A 6,000-nucleotide genomic window follows, 5' to 3' on the forward strand; every position below is an offset into this window, starting at 1 on the left:
CCCTTGGCCTGTTTTTATGAATAAAGTTTTATTGAAACATATCCATGTTCATTTGTTTACCTATTGTCTATGGATGCTTTGCCTTACAATGGCCGAGTTGTATAGTTTCAGCAGAAAGGATATGGCCCTCAAAGACAATAATATTTAGTGTCTGACCCTTTGCAGAAAGGTTGCCAACATCTGGCTTAGAGTCAGTCAGAGAAGACAGGTATTAACAAATCACTGGAACAAATACATAAATTGACAAATTGTGAGGAATGCTAGGAGGGACATCAGGGGGCAGGAACTAAGACTTCAGGTGAGAGCGGTCACCATTCTTCTCACCTCCCACCCCTGATACCCTGACCAGGTTAGCGAGGGCAGGACGTGGGCAGCTTAGACAACGTGCTGGGCCCTCTGCAGGTCAAGCATTGGACTGGAGTGGCCTCCTGGGTTTGTTGATGCCAGGCAGGGGTGAGGGTCCTACTGAAATCTGCAGTGTGGGCCACTGCCTTCATCTCCTGACCTCACCTGGCCTCACAGTGGGTCACGAGTGCTCCCACGTCCGCCACCTCCCAGTCCCCTGGGAGGTAGGTAGCGCGGGAAGTACTGTTCTTTTTACAAATGGGACAACAGAGGCTCATTTTGTTTAATAACTTGGCCAAGCCTGGCTGAGCTGCAGGCAGAGTTCTTAATGTCATGGGAAAGCCCTGGACTGTATTTAGGACACCGGGGCTCTAGCCCAAGACTTATTCGGGCAAGTCTGTTCCCCTCTGGGCCTCAGTTTATTCATCTGCAACTGAGAAATGGACCTGTAAGCTCTTTTCTGGATCTGCCAGCACGCTGGGGCTCGCCCGTTCCTCTCCAGGCCTCAGTTTGTCTCTGTAAAATGGGGAGAGAAATTTGGGGCCCTCCCACACGCCTGGGCCCGGTCCCAGGCCAGGGAGATCACAGATGGGAAGTTGCTTTGAGCTCGGTGGAAGAAAGGAACTCTATAAACCCAGGGGGTTATTAGGGTGATGGGGATTTGGACATGGGGTGATGGTCAGAAGGCACCAGGGCAGCGTGTGATCTGACCAGCAGAGGGCACTGTGGGAAGCTAAGGCTGAATCACTTTGTCCCTCCCACCTTAGGACAGGACCGTGTTCCAAGCCTGTAATGCTGAGTGTGGGGACATGGTCATGAATGAATGGGATCCGAGATACTCTCAGTCTCGGGGTGGGGTGGGGGTGGGAACTTGGAGAAAACAGGCCTTTACACAGATGAGCGCTATGGTGGAGGCCAGGCAGGGATGATCGCTTGCTGGGGGCCCATAGAAATCAGGAAAGGAAGTTCCGCCTGAAGCCCAGGTCAGAGATCTGGGCTGAGGAGCCAGAGGGTTAACGTGGAGAAGTGAAGCATGCTGGCTGCCTGGGTTCAAGTCCTGACTTTACCCCCTACAGGCCAGTGATTTCTCCTCTCTGGGCCTCGTGGTCCTCACCTGCAAAATGGGAGTAATAATAGCACCCACCTCATGGAGCTGTCGTGAGGATGAAATTAGCTACTCTTGGGTAACGCTTCCAGAACAAGGCCTGATCCAGGCAAGTTCCTTAAATGTTGCTCTTCTGACCTGAAGTCAATTGTTTGGACGTTGGTAGCTGAAGCCATGCAATGGTCTGTGCCCATTTCAGGGGAGCATGATGAGAAGAAAGAAGAGAAGGAGAGAGAGGCACAGGCTAAGATTTGGGGGAGGGGAGCACAAAATTGGGGGCAGGAGCAGCAGTGAGGTGAGGGAGGGAGTTTGGAGGAGTAAAAAGTAGCAAGGCCGCCAGTGTAGCCCCAAAACTGAATTCCCTGCTGAGTCACCCCTCCTGGCCCCTCCTCAGCTGTGTGCCCTTGGGCACGTCCCTGGGCCTCTCTGAGCCTCAGACTCCTCTCTACAATGGGGAAATCGCTCCTGCATGACAGAGCTTCAAAGTTTACTTAAGATGGCCTAGCTCTGGGAGGTGTTATAAATGAACCCCTCCTGTTATAATGCCAAAGCACCATGAGGGGCGGGAGCTGGCTCTGTCCCCGCCATCACCCAGGCCTTTTTTTTTTTAGAAAACCAGCCCAAGAGGAAAACCCCAAAAACAAACACAGCCCAGCTGGTCTCCACAGCCCTGCCTAGCCCTGCCCAGCCCTGCCCTGCCCACTCCGCCTTCCCAGCCTGAGAAGGAAGCGGGTGGGGTGGGTGGGGGGAGAGCTCAGCACTCTGGGAAAGTGTTTTTCCCAGCGGAGGTGTGTGGGGGCGAAGGGGGGCAGCAACCTCAGAGGGCCCCCAGGCCTCCCCTGAGGGTGAGATGTTCCTGTTCCATCAGGTAGGATAGGGGGCATCAGAAGCCCTGGGGAGTGGGTTCGGTTCGACATGCAGGTTCCAGAACCCTGCTGCCCCCCACCCCAGCCTACCCGGGGTGATTCCCTAGTCTGGTGAAGACCCCACACCTTGGGGTCTGATAGAGGAGGCCCAGAAATTGGGTTTTGAGACCTGCTGGGAAGGGCAGAAGCCACTTTGGGGAGGGGATGGAGTGGGGTGGGTGGAAGTGGCTCTGGGGCAGGGCCTGTCTGAGAATGGGGGACACTTCTAGCCATGGAAATAAGGACGTCAGACGTAGTTGGGGACAAGGGGGGGAGACACAGAGGGATACACATTCTTAGGATTCCGCACGGCACCTCACTGGGTGACGGTCCTTAAGCACATGGTCTTTTTGGTCCTCGACCAGCCTGGGAAGTATGGATTGTTTTGAAGACCACTGTGCAGCCTAGGAAAGAGTTTCAGAGGCAAGTGCCTGGATTCCCTGCCCATCTGCCTAAGAGCGTGGGTGGGGCTGAGGGGGTGGGCCGCGCTCTCGTGTCAGCAGGTAGACACGACGAGAGGCAGGAGGCATGGGTCGGTCACTGGCGCTTTGGCTATGGCTGGTCTTTTTGGGGACCCCGAGCTTCAGAGCAGTCACTGTGACAGTTCGAGGCCCGGCCGGAGGCAAGATGGAGGTCATGGCTGAGCGGGGGCAGGTCTAGCTTTCTGCTCCTGGAGGGCTGGGAAGGGGGCGGGCATCAGGGGTGTTGCTAGGCCTTGGACACTGAACCCGAGGAGGGGGAGACATGGCTGCAGGGATAGTAGACACCTCTCCACCCCCCACCCCCCGGGAGCCACAGGGTCCTCTCGCTGGAAGCAGCCCTGGCCCTGGTTCTCATCTGGAAACCTCTGCACTGCCCTGAGGAAGGCCCTTCCTTCGGAAACACCTGTGCAGACCCTGACCCGTGGCAGAATTAGGCAGAGGGTTTCTGTAGTAAGTCCTAGGGAAGTGTCACTGTGGAGAGTGTGGCCACTTCCCTTTCCTCACCACTGAGAGGATCCAGTTCATGATCAGGCTCTGAGTCCCAGGCTTTGGCCTGGAGAGCCTGGTCCAAATTAGGAGATGAATACGAGCTTGTCCGGCCTGAGGATGCTGGTGTGGGAGAAGGAGAGATAGTGGGGAGGCAGGAGCAAACCTCTGTCGGACCCTGGGTTCCCAGCCTCAGAAACCCCCTGGCTAGGAGCTTGGCAAGTGATTCTTGGTCCCAAACTGGTTGGCTCCCTCCTAGGCCAGCCTGCAGTCCATTTCAGCTCTGTTTCTCTCCCCAATACGTCTACTTTCCACCATTATCAGTTCTTCCCTTCACATCTTCCTAACCCTCTCCCCCACTTCTAGCTGGGGCCAGCAGGCCTGGACCACCTCCGCCCACGTGCCTCTGATCTAATTTGGACCTTCCAACATTTCCTCTCATTTCTCTTCCTTCTGGGAGGAGGAGGAATAGAATAGGGGGCTGTGGAGTCAGGGAGGGGATGAGGAGATCGCAGAGCTGGAGACAGGAGAAAAGACGCTCTGGGATGTCTGAGAAAAGGGATGTAGATGGAAGAAACGTCCAAAACTGTAGAGCATTTCTGTGAGTTGATCTGAGCCAAACTGAGGACAATCGCTGGGAAGCAAAATCTCAACGGACTGAGAAAATGTTCCAGAGAATGGCAGTTTTGCAGCATATTTTACACATTAGAGTCAAAGGAGGAGACATAGGGAGGGTTACACGAAATCCATTGGTGGTAGATTAAGGGGGCGGGAGAAAGCAAAGCAGGAGAAGTCTCTGGGATTGGATAAAAAGTAAAATGCAGGGACACATCCTTCTTTTACATTGGATGTAAAATGTAAATGTACATTTTACATTACATCCTTCTTCTGACATTGGTGGGTACAGGACAGTTAGTAATTAACATTTACAGCACGTAGAGATGGTATGCGGGGGACAAGATAACAATGAGGGGTTCTGAGGTCCCGTGCTCTGGTGTGGAGGGTGTGCCCTGAGGGGTCTGGAAAACAAGATGACTCTGACATTTCAAAGGTACATTATCTTAGATGCAAAAAGACAACAGACAGGCTCACGTCAGGTAAAGATTGACCTTTGTCAAGGAAGCTACAGGCCTAGGACGTGACCACCTGCTATGACCCACTTTTAGTTAGGAATTTTTATGTTCAAACCTTCCTGTGTGATTATTTTCCGTCTCTAAGTTTGTAGGGCCTGCCTTGCTGGCCTCCCCTGAGCTTGTCAGGTTTAGTATGTGGCCCCTTTTTCATCCACAGGGAGATGCGACTGTGGTCAAGTGAGTTAGCCTGGCTCTGTCCTGACCTTACAGGGTGGCTGTGACGATTTGGGGTGCTGCACCTGCATGCACTTGGAACTCAAGGAAAGTTTGCTGTTATGGTTATTGGAGAGTGCCCTCACCTGACCCGGTCTCACCCCCTCACTTCACGCTGGGAAAACCAAGGCTCAGAGAGGGCGTGGGCCCTGTCCCGGGTCACACAGCGCTCAGAGACAGCTGGCGCCTCCTGAGGGTGGGTCCCTTGGGGCGGGCTTCATTGTGCTCTCCCCAGCAGGAAACCGCTGTGCTCAGCAGCCTGGGCTGCAGGAGAGGAGGAACGAGTTTGGCTACGTGACTGGCAGGCCCTCGGGGCTGAGCCAGGCCCAGCGCTGAGGAAAACAACCTGCTGGGGGCTGCTTGGGCAGGGCAAGTGGGGTGGGGGCACCAGGGTGGAGACCTACTGCCTAGAGAGGGAGAATCGCCTTACACAGGGGTGGTGCTGGGAGGCGGCCTCAGGGCCCTGTACCCCAACACACAGCTGCTGGGGGAGGGGGAGGCACGTGGGGGGCAGCAGGGCCACATGGCACTCGTGGCACCTACGGGGGATTTGTGCAGGCTGCTTGCCTGCTCATCAGCTCTGATTTACAGGGATTCGGGTGGGCAATGAGGTGGGAGGGTGGGGGTGAGGGCTGGAACCTGGGCTGGGCCTCTGTGGGGCTGCCCAGCCAGGGGGCTTAGAGCAAGGTGGAGTCTCTCTCTTTGCCTGAGTTCTCCTGGGGGCTCATGAGGGACCATTTCATCCCTCACCTCTAGATGCAGAGCTGACTCAGGGCCGGGAGGCCAGCTGTGAGGAGAAGACCCAGCAGGCCCCGGTGGCTCATGGCATGGCTGTCATGGCAGGCAGGTCACTGAATGCCAGACCCAGCAGTCAGGACTTGACAGGAGGCAAAGCAGAGCCATTGAAGTACTTGGCCCAGTGTGGTAGTCAGATGAGACTACAAGGAAAGGCCAGACTGGAGGGGAGGCCACAGGTTGGACAGCAGCAGGGTAGACTAGAAAAGGAGGGAGGGAGCAAGGTTTAATGGAGGTTCAGTGGATATGATTGGAAGTGCTGATGCTGGAGCGGCTGCCTGCGTCCTGCCCCTGGTTCCCCCTCCTCCCAGCTCTGTGACACGAGGCATACCGATGGTGTATTAAATCCCCTGCATCTTTTTCTTTGAACATAAAACAAACATGAGACTGGAGCTGGGTCAGAACAGAGAGCCTCTCTGTGTCTATCTCTGGACACCCCAACCCCAAACGCCCTGGCAGAGGATGCCCAGAGCTGGGCAATGGGGCACAAGAAAGCAGAGCACGTGTGCAGGACAGGAAGGCAGAGCTCTGGCCTG

This window comes from Rhinolophus ferrumequinum, chromosome 9 (assembly GCF_004115265.2).
Source record: "Rhinolophus ferrumequinum isolate MPI-CBG mRhiFer1 chromosome 9, mRhiFer1_v1.p, whole genome shotgun sequence".
Classification (NCBI taxonomy): domain Eukaryota; kingdom Metazoa; phylum Chordata; class Mammalia; order Chiroptera; family Rhinolophidae; genus Rhinolophus; species Rhinolophus ferrumequinum.